Here is a 20,437-nt window from a genome sequence, read left to right as displayed (position 1 = left end):
CCTGGGATTTAATATTTTCTTTGTGGATGACACATGATGCTTAATAGAATTAGCATTTCTAAAGTGCAGTGGGTTATATCCACTGCATCTCACTCCAGTCAAGGGCCCTTTTCTTCTGGATGAAACAGGTTTTCTCAGCTCCCAAGTCTGTGTTACTTCCACTATGTCACAGTGTCCCAGGGACAAGTGAGAAGAAAATTAATCCACATATACATATATGTATATGAATATTCAAGTGAATTAATACTTATGAACTTGTGCTTTCTTACTTTTGGTTTATTCTTCTAGAATACATTTTCAGAAATCCAATTGCTAGATCAAATTGTAGACATCATTTATAAGTTCTTAAAAATATATTAAAAAATTAGCACACCAGTGTGTCTTGTTTCTAGGCATGTAAAAATAGTCTAGTTTTGCTGCCGCCCTGCTAGCACTGCTTAAAAACATTCTTACAAATGTTATGTAGAAGTACATTGCTATCTCAACAGTTTAATTTGTTTCTATTTCATTATTTGTGGAATCTTTGGAAATGATCCATTTAGAGGTATATCACATTTGCTTTGAAGCTTGGTGCTGCTAACTGTTAAGTGTGAGTTTCTTTCACGTCCCAAGCCAGGTGTGTTTCTGCAGCATGGCCTCCTTGCAGATTCCAGCATCTGGGTCTCTAACCTCAACAATAGCAGCCTGGGGTTCATTCTAGCGGATGCTGATTTTGACTTGTGGATGGGGAACAGCCGAGGAAACACCTGGTCTCAGAAACACAGGACTCTTTCAGTTATTCAGAGTGAATTTTGGGCTTTCAGGTATATTTGAGTTGGTTACAACATGGGCCTCTTTCCTTAGTGCCCTTAGTTCAGATGCATGGGGATTTCAGGAGTGAAGGTGGAGAGAGTGTGACTCTGAGGTCATAGGAGAGGGGAAACTGATGTATTGTGAAAGGTTTTACACCTCCTTAATTGAATAAAAAACAGTAGAGGACATTATAGATAAATAATTACATCATAGCCATTCAAATTGTTCAGGAGTTAGGAATTCTTGAGTCATTTTGTCATTCCTGCTTGTTTGGAGGCTGCTGGGTGAATTTTATCCCTTCTCCTTCCCCTTCCTCTATAAACATGTATTGCAAATGTTCATTTTTCTTCTTTCCAGAAATTCTCACCTCTGAAATTCTCTTCTTTCTCTTACTTCTGGCTCTAGCAATTAATAGCCATATGACATTGAACGTGTTACCTAGTTCCTCTGTGCTTCGGTTTCCTTATCTGATGATGTGGATAAAAAACACCTACCTCATAAGGTAATTGAGAGGTTACAGAAGATACGTGAGAAGCATCTGGCACAGATTCTGGCCCATCATAAGTGCTCATGAACACCTGGCTTTTCCATCCCTGGTGAAGATCACACACGTATGTGCACTACTTACTTGCAGGGCTTCCAAGTCCAGTGCCCAGTACCAGGCATTAGAGAAGGAAACTCTGTGGTCTCCTCCAGGTTTGCTTCCCATCTGTCAAACCGTGCTTGCTGAGGACTTGAAACGCAAGCATGAGAGCTTTTATGTAAAGAGACAACAGGAATATGTTTCTTGTAGCACTAGTCACAATAGTGAAAAACTGGAAACTACCAAAATGCCCATCAGCAGTGGACTGGAAAATTAAAACGTGGTAAATTCTCACACTGAACAAGAACTAACAACCTATAACTATATGACATGGTTGAAGTAAGATACAGAAGAATAATTCCTATATAATTCCATTCATATAAAATTTCCAAGAATGATAAAACTATATTTGGTGTGAAAAATTAGGATAGGAGGTACCTTTGGGAAGCATGAAAGGAAGGGGCTCAAGGGAACTTCTGGGCTTCTGGGAATATTCTGCTTCCTCTGCTCAGCACTGGTTTGTCCAGATTGCGGTCACCCCTCGGGCTGAAGTGTGGTTTGCTGGCCTGGCGGGGGAGCAGCCGTGGCAGGCCAAGCCGCTGCCCCCATAATAGGGTGGCTGGTCAGATTCACCACCATCCCTGAAGGGAGCTCGGCATGGGCACAGAGTGCCCTCGGGTCTCCCCTTCTCGGCAGCCATGCTTCCGCGGTCGCCCCTCCTCCCGGATGGCGCCACACGATGCCTGTGGGGCGACACCCTTCTTCTTCTTTCTCCCTGCGCAGGCGCAGGGCGGAAAATTCCAGTCTGCCCTTTTCCCCTCCCCCGACAGCAGCAACAGCCAGGCGTGGGTGGAAAAATCCAGCCTGCCCTTTTCCCTCCCCCTGACAGCAGCAACAGCCAGGCGTGGGCGGGAAACTCAAGTCTGCCCTCCACCCCAGCAACAGCAGCCACCAATCCCTAAACCCTGCCCCTTCCCCCAGCAACAGCGACAGCCAATCCCTAACCACCACCCCTCCCCCGTCCAGTACCACCCACTGACCTTTCACCGGCAACCAATCAGAACAGGGCATGGCTTCGACCAATCAGCCTTCCCCAGCCCCTATAAAACTGTTGCCTCTCCCTCAATAAAGTGGACTTGCCTGTTTACCTTGTCTCCGCGGTAGTTCTTCTGCCATGCGCCCTCCAGTCCTGAGAGCCCCTGACAAGGGCCTGGCCTCCCTTGTCCCCAGTTCGTCGCCTGCTTCTCCGGGCGACCCCTTCGTCGCCAGCTTCGCCGGGCGACCCCGTCAGCCGAACCACGCAACCCCTGTGAGATCGATCCCTCGTCTGCTGCCGGACCGACCCCTCGTCCCAAGTGGGACCGACCCCTCGTCCCAAGCGGGACCGACCCCTCGTCCAGAGCTGGACCGACCCCTCGTCTGCAGCCAGACCCCACCTCTACCGACCGAGCAAGCCGCCGCAGCTGGCGCCCAACGTGGGGCAGAGCAACTCCACCACAGCCTCACTCCATAACCTGGCGGCCCCCCCCCTCTCTTCTCACCGTGGGACTTCTCTCGTGCAACATTGCTGCTACCTGAGCCTTGGCTACCTCATATGATCCACAGCGGTCTGGGAGAATCACTGGATGGCTTTATCCTTCCATGTGGGGGGCTTATACCGACCCGCTATGATTAAGAGGAGCCTTGGATTTCTCGGGAGCGCATGATTGCATGTCTGAAGTAACCCTACCACAGCCCTATGCCCTCCTCTCTTCTCACCCCTATCTTTTCACTCTGCATTGCTGCTCCTGAACCTTAGTGACCTCATACGATCCACGGCGGTCTGGGAGAATCACTGGATGGCTTTCTCCTTCCATGTCGGGGGCTTATACCGACCTGCTATGATTAAGAGGCGCCAATAAAACTCTCAGGAGCGCGTGCCTGAGCACCTTCACCCCTGCCTTCACCTCTGCCTCCTCCCCTCTGCACTTGCTACCCTTTGCCTTGCTCCACTGCTCGTCATTCCGCCCTCCCCTCGTCGGGGCCTTCTCTTGGCCCGCGACCACCGTCGGAGCCCCACCGGCTCCGACCCCTCGTCTCACCGCGCACCTCGGCTCCCATCGCCGCGCTCTCAAGGTAAGGGCCCCTTTTCTTATCGGCTCCAAAAGGCCATTAGCAATGGGTAACATCCTATCTGCTAAGCAAGCCCCACAAGTTCGGGCCCTCGCCGGTCTCCTAGACACTCACCGGTGTAAGATCTCTTTGAAACAGCTCCAAGTATATTGGGATCTTCTTCTCCCCTTTAATCCGTGGCTTACCACATGTCAGCTTTGGGACCCGGACACCTATACTCGCCTTATAGATAGGGTCACTTTTGCTGTGGAGCAGGAAGGTAAAAGATTCCCTCCTGGCTTATTACAGGCAACATGAAGTCCAGAAGAAATCTTGAAGGGTATAATCTATGATATGCTATTACAAAAAAGGATTTAAAAGCAGCTATACCAAGAAAGTAAGAATTATGAGTCAACTGTAAATAAATTATATATTTCTGTTAATGTGTTGTAATTGTTCTGTGTTTGTCTGTCTGTTCGTTCAATGTCAACGTATATTGTGATACCTCTGGATGGTAAATATAAATTACTAGAAATCTTTAAAAGAGTTCTATTCAAATGGCCAAAAATTAAATAAGCACTTATATTAATACTTAAGTTTATTATATTAATACATAAGTTTAAATGTTAATAAGATATCTACAATTAAAAAAATTGTAAGTCTTAATTAACAAAATTAACTGTACGTCTTCATAAAAAGTTGTTCTTGCCTAGATTAAAATGAATAACTTATTTTCTTCACAGGATAATATAAAGAATGTAAAACTTATATGAATATTAAAAAGGTTAAAAGTTTGTAAAAATGCTAATGGAAATGTAATAAGTTTTGCAAAAAAACGTATTTTGTCCTAAAGTAGGATGGCTAATTTTTCATAAACTCTTGAAACTTAATTTGCATGCGGCAAGTGTAAAAGGTATTGTGATAACTTTATGTAAGGGAATGTGTTCTGTAAAGATAAAATTTATCTTCAATAGTTTACATTAAGGTATTAAATGGCTAATTCCAAAAGGTCATTCTTAAATATATATATATATAAAACTGAATTGATGATAATAATAATAAAAGGTAATTTTATAACAGGAAAGATTAACAGCAACCAAGCTCCCCTGCCAACTTGCTTTTAGGAAACGGTTTCTAATATTGCATGCTACTAAGTATTTAAAGAAAAGTTATTCTTAAGGAAACAGAAGATGATTTTGTCTTTGCAGCCATTGTCTATTTAGCAACACCCCTCGCTATCGGCCTAGCCACTGTTGCGCTGGACGATTGGAACCTTAAACAAAGACTCCTCCTCACTGTCATCTTCCTATCTATCATTACTATATTTACTGCCCTCATTCTCCTTCATTTATAAAGCAGTCTCCTACAAACCACAAAGCTTCTATCTTAAACATACCATTCTCAACCCTATCCTCTAAATGATCTTCTCACTTCCCCCACAGCCTTTAATACTTTATTACTTCCTCATAACCTTTGCTTTCTTGATAATATTTTCTGCCATCTGTCTAGCCGCTACCGCCCCAGAAGATTGGAACCTCGGCCAACGAATTCTACTCTCCATCACCTTTCTGTTTATTATCCTCTTTTATGCTTTACTCCTTATCTTCCTCCATAATGACTTCACCAAGCCTCCTCTTGTACAAAACCGTCACCCTTCTTTTCCTCACACTCCCCATTGCACTCACCAACCCCAGCCATCAGCCTTTTAATTGGACAGTAAGCCTCTGGCAGGAAAAAGTAATCCTCTCCTACAATGTCTTCGCTGCCAAGAAGAGATCAACTACCTGCAACGCGCTGTCATCCTGGACTTTTAACAACAGATGGATCTTATAGCCACCGAGATCAACAAGAATTGATCATTGGCCACCCTTGCTTGCAACGGCAAGATACCACCCCCTAAATTGTACATTTATATCCCCGTCATACTCACCTCCCTCTTCAGCCCCGCTTCCCTCATTGCTTACTGCCTCTTGGGCCTCAGCTACTTGTTGCTGCTGCCATCCTGGTCCTTATTTGAAAAGAAGGGGGAAATGCGGTCACCCCTTGGGCTGAAGTGTGGTTTGCTGGCCTGGCGGGGGAGCAGCCGCGGCAGGCCAAGCCGCTGCCCCCATAATAGGGTGGCTGGTCGGACTCACCGCCATCCCTGAAGGGAGCTCGGCATGGGCGCAGAGTGCCCTCGGGTCTCCCCTTCTCGGCAGCCATGCTTCCGCGGCCGACCTCCTCCCGGATGGCGACACACGATGCCTGTGGGGCGGCACCCTTCTTCTTCTTTCTCCCTGCGCAGGCGCAGGGCGGAAAAATCCAGCCTGCCCTTTTCCCTCCCCCCGACAGCAGCAACAGCCAGGCGTGGGCGGGAAACTCAAGTCTGCCCTCCACCCCAGCAACAGCAGCCACCAATCCCTAAACCCTGCCCCTTCCCCCAGCAACAGCGACAGCCAATCCCTAACCACCACCCCTCCCCCGTCCAGTACCGCCCACTGACCTTTCGCCGGCAACCAATCAGAACAGGGCGTGGCTTCGACCAATCAGCCTTCCCCAGCCCCTATAAAACTGTTGCCTCTCCCTCAATAAAGTGGACTTGCATGTTTACCTCGTCTCCGCGGTAGTTCTTCTGCCGTGCGCCCTCCAGTCCTGAGAGCCCCCGACAAGGGCCTGGCCTCCCTTGTCCCAAGTTCATTGCCTGCTTCTCCGGGCGACCCCGTCAGCCGAACCGCGCAACCCCTGTGAGACCAATCCCTCATCTGCTGCCGGACCGACCCCTCGTCCCAAGTGGGACTGACCCCTCATCCCAAGCAGGACCGACCCCTCGTCCAGAGCTGGACCGACCCCTCGTCTGCAGCCAGACCCCACCTCTACCGACCAAGCAAGCCGCCACACCAGATGTGGTCAGTTTGTGCTTATTTTTTATGTATATGCTGGTATTGTTTGTAGACTGCTCTATTAGTATGTAATATTTCAGTGAATCAGTACCTTTTTGGATTGTAGTTATGATGCAATGGCCAATTATGACTTACCAGCTTCAGTTAATTCTGTTTTGAATAAAACTGGCCAAGAAAAATTGTATTATGTGGCTCATTCTCAAGGCACCACAACAGGTATGTAATGAAGGTGGAAAGTTTATATAATGTCTTGTTTTTATTGCAGAGTTTGCATTTGTACTTTTCTTAAAATTTATTTTTATTTATTTCTCTCCCCTTCCCTCCCTCACCCCCCACTGTCTGCTCTCTTGTGTCCAGTTGCTGTGTGTTCTGTGTTCAGTGGCACTGGGAAGCTGTGTCTCCCTTTTTGTTGTGTCATCTTCCTCCATCAGCTCTCTGTGTGTGTGGCTCAATTCCTGGGCAGTCTGTACTATTTGCACGCTGGGCACCTCTACTTGTGGGGCGTACCCATTGCTCATGGGACACCCCTATTCAGGGGCATCCTTGCATGGCATGGCACTCCTTGTGCATGGCAGCACTGCACATGGGCCAGCTCACCACACAGGCTGTGAGGCTCTGGTTTTGAACCCTGGACCGCCTATCATTTGACTCTATCATTTGACCAACATTCGCTTCCCTGCATTTTTTCTTAAAAGTAAAATATAAAGAAATAATGTTAGTCCCCATACAGGTTTGTTTGTTGTTGTTGTTGTTTTATGCCAAGCAGAAATGACAAATAGGGCAAGGAATTTTGGTAATATTTGGTTTTCTTTACAAATTCAGATTATAATAAAAGTAGATAAACATTGTGTATGGCTCTGTTGAAATTGGATGAGCCTATTATATATGACATATTTTATTACTAAGCAATATATAGGAATATTGGAAGGTGGAAAACAAGAAGTTTTATAAGCTCATAGGTTTAAAAATACATATACCAGATAATACAGTGACCTTAAAAATTAATGGAACCAAACTAGCTGGAAGATTGCCAGGTTATACTGCCATTATTTTAAAATGGTTTTTAAAATTTACATGCATTTTTTATTTATGGTGATTGTAAATTAAGGTGTTCATTTAAAGAAAGCAAGTTTAAAGAAAATAGAAAATACCCATGATTCTATCAACAAATTCTAATATGAGAGCATCAGAACCCAAAACTCTTAACTTTGTTAAGAACTTAGAGACCTGCCCCATAATTGGTTTTATTCTCCATTTTCTGTTGCATGTTTAGAGTGTTTACTGTGTGTAAAAGCTTTGTGGTCATGTTGCATGATCTCCTTAGAATAAATTCTAGAGGAATTACTATACTGCAAGTAAAAATGCTTTTTAGTGTCTTGGTATGTACAGTCAAAATTCCTCCCTCTCACCACCACCAAACACTCTTTGCTAATTTGGAAGGCTAAAACCAAAAAGGAACTTGAATATATTTGCATTTCTTAGGAATGGACTTAGGCTCTCTTCTTTGACCTATCTACTGTGTCCTTTCCCCACTTCTTTGTCAGGTGACTTTCTAGGACCTAGTTTAAGGCTGGAAGTGGCCTGAAAGGAAGCTAAGAAATACTTTAAAGCAACAGATTCTAAATTTGTATGAGTTCCTTTTTAGGTGATTACATAACTGAAGGGCCTGCTAGTCCTTAAGAATGGAAGGAAGGGGGAGTGGGGGAGGAAGATGGTCAGGTGGAGCTGTTGGGGATGGACTTTACATGGCAAGGTTCAAATTGTTCAAGGAACAGGAACGTCTTCTCTTTAGGCAATCTGGATTTCTTTCAGTGCATATCTAGGTTGAGATTTGGAATAAGCCCTTTAAAAATATTTGTTTTATGTATTTAAACTGAGTATTTTTGCTCATAGAAATTCAAATGGGCCCTGTTTCAAGTGTTTTGCTCCCCGATTGCCGCATTGCTGGTGTGGTTTTCAAGCCTTCTCTAGACTTTGACACAAAAGGGCAGCCCTTGCCTTTTCCAACAGATTCTCAAAATGGAATTCATATATTCTTTCTTTTGTTTGCATAGGTTTTATAGCAATTTCTTGGATCCCTTGGCTGGCCAAAAGGATTAAAATGTTTTTTGCCCTGGCTCCTGTGGCTTCAGTCAAATTCAACACTAGCCCTTTAATCACATTACAAAAATTTCCAGATCTTCTCCTCAAGGTACATTGAACACCCCTCCCACTGCCTAAAAACTTCCATTTCAGATTTAAAGAATTGACCAGTGGTGGGAAATGTAGACCTTCCTCTCTACATTTTGTTGTCAATAAAACAGAAGGGTTTTTTCTCTTCATGGTTGTAGCAGTTTGATATAGTTATGAATTCTAAAAATATATATTGGATTATGTTTGTACATTGTTTTGTACCTGGACATGATTAAATTATCATAAGGGTTTTGATTGGGCCACATCAGTATTGTTTAAGTCCCCTCACAGGGGAGGGTAGAGAATCACAGATTAGAGGGACATGACAAAGGTCAGAGTTGGAGCTTTTGATGCTAGAAGTTTTTTGATGTTGGAGTTTGATACAGAAATCTTAAGCTGGAGCCCCAGGCAGTAAGCATACAGAAGAAGGAGAAGGAAGCCCAGGAGGAGAAAAAGCCTGAACTTGGACAGAAGCAAGACCTGGGAAGAGAGGAACAAGGAAGCCTGAACCCTGGCAGTTATCGGTAGCCATCTTGCTCTGAGATGCAAAAATAGACTTTGCTGAAGGAAGTAACTTATGCTCTATGGCCTGTATCTGTACACTCCTACCCCAAGTAAATACCCTTTATAAAGTTCAGCAGATTATTGGTGTTTTGTGTCACCACCTCTTTGGCTGACTAATACAATGGTTTTTCTTAAATACATATACCTTTCAGAGTGGCTCTACCAATTTCATCCCTGATCAACAGGTTATGAGCAACTCATTTCCTCATTCTGGGGGGTCTTCATAACAATAAAAATTCCCAAATACCTCAATTCCTGGAGATTGTGAATTAGTAGTGTATTAAAATACAAACCTGTTTTCCCGCTTCACTCTCTCTCTGCATTGGAGAAAGTGTTTTCTTAAATCTTCAATGGGGCCTGGGCATGTGTGTCCTTCACAAATCAACCTCTAGGTTCCAAAGTAGGCAAAAGAGCATGGATTTGGAATCATCTCTTCCAAACTATTGTGTTTTGTAGTATCACAGAAAATTGACTAAGGGAGAGGTCAAATATTCATAAAAGCTTTGAATTATCTCCTCTGACAAGTGTGTGTTGCTTCTGTGAATGTTAAATTTTCCTTCTAATTCTTTCTCAAAACACAAATTATAAAGAAATCAAAGTTGATATGTGTAGATCTGTATACATATCACCTGTATACAAAAGCAAAATTCACCTTATAATATATATGTGTATATGCTGTCCTTCAGGGTAATTTTGTGGATTTTGTCACATTAGTGCTGGGTAGCAGTTCTGAAGTACAAGGTCAGCCTCACATCCCGTGTCAGTCAAAAGGAAAACGAGTTATTGTGATTCAGGTCATTGATGGGTCATCCTATTAACTTGTTTACTTGATGTTCTTTGTCTTTTTTTCCTCTCCCCTTCCAGCTCCCCCATGTTGCCTGCTCTCTGTGTCCATTTGCTGTGTGTTCTTCTGTGTCTGTTTGTATTCTTGTCAGTGACACCCAGAATCTGTATCTCGTTTTGTTGCATCATCTTTCTTTGTCAGCTCTGTGTGGGTGGCACCAATCCTGGGCAGGCTGCACTTTTTTCTTGCTGGGCAGCTCTCCTTACAGAGTGCAGTCCTTGCATGTGGGGTCCCCTATGCAGGAGACACCCCAGCATGGCACAGCACTCCTTGTATGCATCAGCACTGTGTTTGGGCCAGGTCATCACACAGGTCAGGAGGCCCTGGGTTTGAACCTTGGACCTCCCAAATGATAGGCAGATGCCCTAACCGTTAGGCCAAATCCACTTCCCATGGGTGGTGTTCTTTTCCTTTCTTTCTATTTGTTTTAACAGAAAGCCTCACAAACATGTTTTTGCACGTGACCATTATGTAGTCTCAAAGCAAGAATTTATAAAAATGCCTTTTCATGTCACTTGGCCTCTGCATGCCAAATTTGCTTCCTCAATCTCCCCAGCTAATTCTAGAGTCATAAGCCTGGAAAATAGGAAAATGAAAGATGACCCAGTGTTGGTCTTTAGATCTTGATGGGGTGTCTTGTAGAAGACAGATTTCAGAGAAATCACAAGCTTGTGTGTTCATGGGGCAAGTTTGCTTGAAGAAGGGTTGAATATGATCTGTAACATGTATTAAATTTAAATACCACCATTTAAGAAGTGGAATATTTAAAATCTCAATAGTTGTTTATTTTGGGGGGAGAGGAAGAAGCTGTGCACCACGGGGCCCATAGCCCTATCCCCAGACAGGACAGAACCTGCTGCTGTTGTACCCTTGAGACAGAGCACAAGCTTTCCAGTTCTCCCCAGTTATCAATAGTCCCTAGTCATAAACACTTTTACTAATTTATATTTACATGCTGCCTTTTAGGCATTTGAATTTCTCACTCCTGCTTGACTGTCCATAGGGTAGGAATGAGCAAGAGTGTAAATTATAAGGGGGTTTGGGTTCAATATAAGGTAGATTTGTTACCTACTCTACTTGTGTGGGGAGAAAGGAGGTCTACCTTGGAGGCATAGTATTTACACTCGACCTACTTGAGCACAGGTATAGTGCCCAGTGGTCAGTAATGATGTTGACCAGGTGGTGACAAATTTTTTGGTAACCGGCCAGAGAGTAAATATACTACATACTTTCAGCTTCGTGGGCCATATGTTTGTTGCCCTGACTCAATTCTGCTGTTGTAATGTAAAAGCAGCGAGGGCCAATACATAGATAGATAAGTGTGTCTGTGTTCCAATTAAACTTTATTTTCAAAAACAGGTAGGGGGCCAGATTTGGCTAATGATCTCTGGTTGGACTGGGTGGATGTACCCTCAGCAGAAACTGCTGATCAGTCACAGCCTCAAGTCTTTCTCAGAAGTCAGGATCAGTCCATCACAGTCAGGTGACAAGTATCTGGGGCTGGCTCTGGGATGAGTGAGCATTAAGAACCTTTCCCACTATACAAGACAGCTGTAAAATGAGTAGATTTTGTGCCTCCTTACCTTCATTTTAATAATTTAGGTACATATCTATAAAATTGGGGTAGATTAGCAGATTTTGCCTTAGTAAACTTACAGCATCAGTATCCTATTTAAATTGCCACTGGTTGTCATTTTACTCCTGAGTTCATCCACGATATCCTTGCCTCTGGTCTCTGCTTCTAAGGTGGGTCATGGAAAATTTTGTACCGGAAAGACATACCGAATATATTCTTGGGTTTGTTTCTCTTACGTAGGATTTATTTGGAGTCAAAGAATTTCTTCCCCATAGTGCATCTCTGAAGTGGCTTAGTGCCCGTATTTGCAACCATGTCATTCTGAAGGAGCTTTGTGGAAATCTCCTTTTCATTCTGAGTGGATTTAATGAGAAAAATTTAAATATGGTGTGTATGTTTATAGTAAGACTACTTTAAGCTTTCAGTATCTTTATTTTGTCTGTGAATGTATTCGGATTAGATGATGTAGGCAAGGCAAGAATGACCTCATTAGAGCTCCAAAGTGCTTTTCATTTCAGAGATGGGAGAGTAATTTCAGTAGGTGCCTAGAATGCTCTTTGCTGTGGTCATCAGGCAGGCAATTATCACCTTTCTACATCGTATCTATATGGAAATATTGAATGAGATGAGTTCTAACAAGTTAATTTCTGATATTCTAATGATTTGTTTCTTTTAAAAAATTACTGTGTGTTTAAATTTGAATGACTGTTTCCATATATATGCACATATGTGTATATGTGCATGTGTATTTTTTTAAAAACATGTAAACCTTTGGACAGAAATATATTGGTGTTCCTAAATATATTTGTATTTTGTAATGTTGTATTTTCTAAATCAGGTTTTTAAATTCTTGAGTGAAGAGGCAGGAATTTTTAAAAATAATATTTATTTTTTCTTTTTTCTGCTGATAAAATTAAGGCAACAATTCTATTCAAAATTTTGAATTTCAGAGAAGCACGAAGAAGGAAAAGAACTACCTATAATCACAACCCATTAGGCTGTATAATTACCATGTTGTTGCCTTTCATTTCCTTCCTATATACCCTGTGTGTGTGTTTTACATATTTTATAGGACTTATAGTTTAGAAAATTTTTCCGACCCATAATCTCTCATATATTTGAGGTTACGACTGTAGTTTTTAATGTTTCAAAGGATAATATATGTATATTATTGATGTCACCTTCATGCTGTTTTCATTCATATTTCAACATATTTATTTTACAGTCTAGAGTGGCTGTATATATGACACACTGTCCTGCTGGAACTTCTGTGCAAAACATGTTACACTGGGTTCAGGTAGGTATTCCAGGAGCAAAGTTGGGGGTTTGTATAGCATCATTGCTAGAAAGGTCTGCGCATTCCATGCAGTACCTCTCTGCAAATGCTTTCCAAGTAGAAAGACTCTCTGCTTACAAGTATGAGCTGATTTCCTTCCCCAGAGTCCTGGATTCCTCATTGAGTTAGTCTGGCTTTTACTGTCCTCTCTGGAGCATACTACACCATGCCATGGGTTCACCAAACAGTAATTGTGTTGACTCATTTCTTTTCTCTTCCCTTCTCTTCGATCTTCTGCTATTCACTGAGTCTCAGATTTATTTTATTTCCATGTTGCTTTACAAAGCATGATTTTAGAGCAGCTTTGGAGATAGAAGCTTCTATTTCAGTATTAACCTATATACATAATATGTCTGGAAGATCAGTAGACAGACAACTTAAGACTACTATTATCAACCTATCAGTTGTCCCTCCCTTTGGTTGCTGAGCAGTGAGCATCTGTATATTAAGAAATAAATTAACAGCTGCCCAATAGCTTCTTCTGCTTCATCAGATTGGGGAACCTTTGCCATGTGATAGCACTTTAGTGAACTCAGTGGCCTCAGAAATATCCTCCCCTGGGAGTCCTGTTCTTAGTGTATCTCTGGACTTACCACTCAGGAGCCAGAAAGGACCCTGCGAGGCTTCAGCTCCCTCTCACGAGGGTCAACCACATTTCAGATGTCAGTGACTCAGTGACAGATTGCTGAGGTTTAGCCCAGGGGCACCTGCAATGGAATGTAGTGCAGTACATGCTGCACAGCACACTTCCACCTTTTAAGGTGTCCTGAACCCTTTGAAAATCCTCACATTCGCACATTCATTCAGGCTCCTGCTTTTGCCCTAGTCACATCTGTTTATACTCACTTGTTTTCTTTCTAGACCTGCCACCCAAATTCTCCTACCTTTGTGTGTGTGTGGTTGTGATAATTTAATTCTTTTTTTTTTTAAATTATCTTTTTCTCTCCACCTTTTCTGAGCCTTTTCCCTTCTCTCTTCTAGAGGACATTTTGCCAGAAAGGGTGAAATTCTGTCACCTGAGCAGTTAGTGCACTCCTAAGGGTGCATGGAGGGTGACTCAGCTGACTGAAGGTGCAGCCTGGGCTGTGCTCTACCTCAGTGGCCTTGGCAAGCACCCCATTCTCAAGTTCTTGGCAAAGTACCCATGACCACCCCTTAGCCTATCAGGAGCCCTGCTCTTGTTCTGGCCCCTTTTATGTGGCAGCTGACTGGAGTTAGAGTTGCAGGCTGAGTTCCCCAGCACAGCTCTCTTGCTCAGTTGTGACCTTGTGACTTTAGGTTCTAGGTACTTTGGAATTTCTTTCATAACCATTTCCAAAGCCCAGACTCCCTGCAGAAGGCAGCCTTGCCCTTGACCCTTGTGCCTTCTGTGTCATCTCTTTGTCAGTAAAATAGCTGCTTGGCAGAGTGACTTCACAGGACCCTTTCCTTGATCCCGTATCCCCTGGGCTGTTGGCCCGATGCTGCCAACCCTCCTAATGGGGACCCCTTGTTCAGGCTGCTCCAGGAGGCAGCCCCAGTTACTGCTGGGAGCAGCTACTTAAGGTGGGTGGGGCCTGGGTGTTGGCAGCTGAAAGCCCCTAGTCAGGTGTGGATTTTGGAGGTTCCTGTGGTATGAGGTGGGAGGTGCCCTCAAAGGCCATTTTATTCACACTACATTCAGAAGTTTGCTTTTTGCTTGATTAATTAACGTTCAGTTATTTATTTCCAAAACCTAGATCTTTACTTGGCTGTTAAACTTAGTTTATAAATGTTATTCTCATTAGAGCCTGACAAATTCCAAAGAGTCCCAGAGCTGAGACTCTTGTTTCTCTCTGGCCCTCTTGGAGCCCTGCCTGAAGCCCAGGTGCTCATTCCTGTGTGAAGGTTGCTTCTAGTACATCTTTTGTTGTTGGTCAGAAATACTTTGGGTGCAGGTGAAAATGCAGATTCTTGGGCCCTCCTCAAGATCTATTGAAACTCAGAATTCCTAGGGGGTGTGTCCCTGGGATCTGCATTTTTAATAAGTACCCCCAGGTGACTCTCATGTACTCCATTGTTTGCAACCTAATGCTTAAAAAAAAGACTTGCTAAGAAATATTCCTTAAAACATTAAAAAAGGACATTTAACATATTTTATATGCATTGTGATATTTTAGAAAATACATGAGTATAACGAAGAAAAACCACCTGTGTGTGTACCACCCAGGGGTAGGAACTGGTAGTATTTTGGTGTAACCTTACAATTGTTTGGTATAATAATTTCCATTACAAAAGTATGATCCTAGGACACACACTTACTCTAACATTCCTTTTTATTGAGTAAAATAGCATTGTATTTGTTAGATACAGGCTGAGTTGCTGTATCAGAGACCCAAAAAATACAGCCACTGAAGCAATTTCTTTCTTTCTCGTAATACAGAGATCAGTGGTCTGGGGTGGTGGTGGAGGGGTGTGCGTGTGTGCCACAAAGTCATGCAGGGACCAGTGTACTCCACCCTGTAGCTCTGCCACCCCTGGATGCTACCCTCCCTAGACTGGTTGAAACTGGGTAATCTCCATGTCTGTTCCAGCCCACAGGAAGTGGGGAGTGAGGAAGGGTGAGGGGCTTGACATCAAGGAGGTAGCTGAAAAGTGAGCCAGATGGTCATGCCTAGTTGTGAGGGGGGCTGGGAGGTGTGCTTTCTACCTGGGTGGCCAAGTGCTCAGTGAATGCCTGAGTGGTTCTAGTGATGTGGGATGTGGGGTGGGAGGCTCTTTGTTTCTTGGGAGATAACCTTAACCTAAGCTGTCTCTCCTGACTTGTGGGTGTAGAATGGTAAGATGCTGCAGTCCTGCCCTTGGTGACCATGGCAACGACTCCAGTCCCAAGAAACAGTTTATCAATGAAAACTCTATGAACTTTAAATATTCAGGGGAAATGCAAACAAAATGTGCTAAAAGCTTATCTAGAATGTATGAAGTCCAATGGAAAAGCTTACCTAGGATGTGGAAGATATATGCCAATTCAAGCCTATTGAGAACTGAAACAAAAGGACCATTTGGCTTTTCCTCTCTGTATAAAAGGGACTCAAAATTCTTTTTACCAGCTCAGGATTGAAACAGAAAGCTCCCGAGTTTGGCTGGCCATCAATAAACCATTTGTCCTTCTCAAAATCATTCCTGTGTCCTGGCTTCTCTATAGACAAATAATTGAACCTCTCTCAAATTCTACAACACTAGTACTGAAAGCAGGAAGGGAAGAATGGAAGCTGGGGGGTGAGAATGTTCAGGTCAAAACTAAATTTAAAAAATATTTTAAAGAAGAGAACGTTTCCATTGCATGATTTTTTTTCTCCTCATCCTCCTCTTCCTCCTCTCTCACCCCCTCCTGCTCCTCACCACTCCCCAAAATCTCATCCTCATTATATTCTATTGTAAAATCAAACCATCCTGGGAATATATTGTGTTATATTGTATTATAGATATGTCTTTATACATTAGGCAGATTATTTTTCTTAGGATACACTTGAAGAAGAACACATAGTGATCGAAGAGTTGGCCTAGTTGTTTTTATCCTCCCCCCCCATCTTGTGGCTTTTTGCTTGCTATCTGCTGTGCCCATTCTTGTGCATTCTTATGTGTCCGTATTTATTTATTTATTTTGCCCACCCTTGCATCTTGCTTGTTTTCTGCTCTCTGGGTTCATTCATCAGGTGCTCTTCTGTGTTTTTTCTTGTCTCCCTTTTTGTTGCATCACCTTGCTGATTCAGCTCTCCACAGTGCTGGCAGGTCAGGCAGCACTCCATGGCATGCGGGCAAGCCTCCCTTCACAAGGAGGCCCTGGGACATGAACCCAGGGCCTCTCATATGTTAGAAGGGAGCCCAAATAATTGAGCCACAGCCACTTCCCAGTGTTTGCCTATTTTTAAGACTTCGATATATATTGTAGTATAAAAAAGTTGAGCCTATTCCCATTTTTATTAGCATTTGAGACTTAAAAACAACTTCCTAAATGCCACTTTAAAACTGTGTATCCTAATATTACAATTATTTCCTCCTGCTCTTCAGCCACATAAGGTTATTACATAAGTGTAACCATGTACCTATTCTGTTTTAATTTCTGACATTTTCCCACTTAATATTATTTATAAACATTCTTTAGAAACAGTTTTGTGTTTCTGTCTTTTCATATTCATATTTATTAATTTTGGCATGACATACTGTTTGTGCATATTGTAACATAATGCAATTAACCAACTATCTAGTAATGAACTTTAATGTGTTTCTGTTGCTAGAAATGAGCTTTTGCATATCCATTTTTCCCTCCTTCCGAGGTGCCTTTTCAAGTGGATAGTTTTTGAGGTCCTAAAATGACCTTCAGTACCAAATTCAAATGTAAAAGTTTAGTTGAGTTATAGGCAAGTTTTTCCTTTATATTCATACTCAGCTTTATATAAATGCTGAAAGACAGGATTTGACCAAGTGGTAAATTCACATCTGAGAGTACAGCAGAAGAACAGTACAGCAGAAGAACAGCTCGCATGGAGATATTTTCACTGACAATTGGAGAGGGAACAGGTGCACTAAGAGGTGCTGTAAATCTGTATTTTGTTCTGCTTGTTAAATGTGCCACATATTTAATATCTGTCATTTGAAATGACAAAAGCAGATGCTAAAACTTCTCTTTTAGCAATCTTCTGGGGTTTATGATCTCACACTACCTTTAATTATATCAAACAGTAGAATTTTATACAATTGATGAGGACTGAAACTTCACATACATCAAAAGCAAGGTTGGCTCTCTTTATAAAGTTAATGTGGCACCACCATGTGGCCAAAGGTTACACAGAGTTTCCAATTCATTAGGAATGCCAGTTGTGGATTTAATTCTTGACATATTTTTAACTTGAGGGCCTGAAGGAACTATGGCTTTGCATTGTACAAATTTTAAAAATAAGTGAATTGTTGTTAATAGTTTTATATCAGACTCTTGTAAATATGCATACATTAAAATTGTAAATAAGATATCAACCCACGGTGTTAGTCTCCCCAATTGTGGAAGCTGTACTGACCTGCAGTACAATTTGATGATTACAATGGCTCTGGTATGCAAAAAATAAGAAGTGTTACATTACTGACAAATAAAGAAATAGCATTACTAGTCACATAGAATGGGTATATAGAACACATGATGGTTTTTTATCTATATATATTTTCTTTCCCAAGTAAAACAGTTATTGTCTGAAAAAGTTTGATTAGAATTTTGGCAGGAAACATCATCAAAAGTTCATCCAATGGAAGCAACTATTGATCGAGTATATTTCAAAGCATTTCTTTGTAGCTGTTTTCTGTGCCCTATTACAGCTACTCTCCAATTATACTATGAGAAATTGAGTCATTTAGTAAAGGAAAGCAAATAAAAAGTTATTTCATTTTAAATTACAGTCTGGAAATAAAGAGTAAATGTGGTTATCTATATAAAATTGATTTCTGAGGCTGTGACTAAGTCTAGCAACCTATGAGGTTATCTCAAACTTCTGGATCAGATAACTTTTTCCCAAACTGGCTTCATTTCATGATATTAAATCCCAGAAGTTTTAAGCCTTTGACTGGGGAAGCAGTGCCAAGAATTATTTCCACCATAACCAGGTGAAGTCTTAAGTCTTCAGAATAAAATGGGTCCTGAAAACTTATCAAGGAAGCCAGCCTGGGTTGCTGGGTTCTAATAGGGGTCATTACTATGGGAAGTATTTGGGAGAGTTAGACAGGAATGCATTTGTGTTTCCTCATTTGATTCTAAAACAACACAAACCCTGTGGTGGGTGTTGTGGGATGGACCTCTCCTCCTTGCCCTGTCATGGGCAGTAAATACGATTCTCCACTGTGATGTGTCATTTCATCATACTACAGACACGGACTTAGCAGTCAGACTATCCTAGGGTTGTTACCTGCTTGATCAGGGGCCTTGGCCACTTTACATTGCCTAGGCCTTTTTTTCCATATACAGGTAAAATTACCATTTTTGAGTGCTGAGTATATGGCGCATTTCCCCTGCCTCCTGTGACATTGTTGCAGAATTTGAGAGAGGTTCAATTATTTCTGTATAGTAAGGCGAGGACTTAGGAATGATTTTGAGAAGGAAAATGTTTTATTGATGGCCAGCCAGACTCAGGAGCTTTTTGTTTTGAACCCGAGCCCCGAACAAGATGTTCAAGTTCCTTTTACACAGAGAGGAAAGGTCACATGGTCCTTTTGTTTCAGTTCTCAATAGGCTTGAATTAGCATATATCTTCCACATCCTAGGTAAGCTTTTAGCATGGACTTCATACATCCTAGATAAGCTTTTAGCACTTTTGGTTTGCATTTCACTGAATATTTAAAGTTTATAGAGTTTGCATTGATAAATTGTTTCCTGGGGCTGGAGTTGTTGCCATGGTTACCAAAGGCAGAGCTGCAGCTTCTCACCATACCACACCCACAAGTCGGGAGAGACAGCTAAGGTTAAGGTTATCTCCGAAGAGACAAAGAGCCTCCCACCAATAGCCCACATTAACATAGGTGTGATTATCTCTGATGTACAGATGAGGAACCTGATGTTTAGAGAATTTTACAGCCTGCTTTCCATCCCCGAGGGAGAACATGGGAGGCCTTAATTGCAAAGCACCTTCCCAAGCCCTTGGTTCCTCTACCTGCCATCTGATAGGTGGGGAGAGCTGTGCCTCTCTCAGGGGACCCGGCCCCATCATGGTGCCCCATGTGGCATATGGTAGCATCTCAATAACTAGCATTCATTATGCTTCACTGTGGGTTTGGGTTTTTTGGTTGTTCTGGTAATGGTAATTGATAAAATAATCTGATAGTGATTTTCAAAATTTAATCTCTTCTATTCACATCAAAGTGACTACATGTTTAATGGAGACTGTGCTTTGTGATTTTGAATATTTGAAAAAACCAACTTCCCCTGTTTCTTTTTTTAAATTGTAGAGTTACCCTCCCAATTACAACATGAAAGACATGCTGGTGCCAACTGCAGTCTGGAATGGGGGACATGACGTGCTTGCAGACGTCAATGATGTCAATGTCTTACTGACCAAGATCACCTGCTTGGTGTACCACAAGACTATTCCTGAATGGGAGCATCTCGACTTTATCTGGGGTTTGGATGCCCCATGGAGTTTGCATAATGAAATTACTCATCTAAAGAGGAAATATGAAAGCCAGACTTAAAAGATATAGAGTGCACCAGACTTGGCCCAGTGGTTTAGGGCATCCCTCTACCACATGGGAGATTTGCAGTACAGTGCTGAGGCCAACAGGGAGGGCCCTGCCACACTGGGGTGTCCCCCATGTGGGGGAGCCCCATGCACAAAGAGTGCACCCCAAAAGGAGAGCCACGCAGCATGAAAGAAAGTGCAACCTGCCCAGGAATTGTGCCACACACACACACACGTAGAGCTGACGCGGCAAGATGATGCAAAAAAAGAAATACAGATTCCCATGCCACTGACAACAACAGAAGTGGACAAAGAAGATGCAGCAAACAGACACAGAGAACAGACAACTGGGGTGGGTGGGGGAAGGGGAGAGAAATAAATAAATAAATCTTTTAAAAAAATGTAGAGTTCTTTCACAGGTTTTA

The 20,437-nt window shown here is 42.5% G+C and overlaps 1 pseudogene; it reads left to right on the top strand.

Moving 5' to 3' along the window:
• The first annotated feature begins 612 nt into the window (after positions 1 to 612).
• LOC101427533 (lysosomal acid lipase/cholesteryl ester hydrolase-like) lies at positions 613 to 20,025 on the top strand (annotated as a pseudogene).
• The last annotated feature ends 412 nt before the right edge of the window (positions 20,026 to 20,437 follow it).

The sequence above is a fragment of the Dasypus novemcinctus genome, chromosome 6 (genome assembly GCF_030445035.2).
Source record: "Dasypus novemcinctus isolate mDasNov1 chromosome 6, mDasNov1.1.hap2, whole genome shotgun sequence".
NCBI classification, from domain to species: Eukaryota; Metazoa; Chordata; class Mammalia; order Cingulata; family Dasypodidae; genus Dasypus; species Dasypus novemcinctus.
The sequence above is the reverse complement of the archived record's forward strand: the minus strand, read 5'-3'. Positions and strand labels throughout refer to the sequence as shown.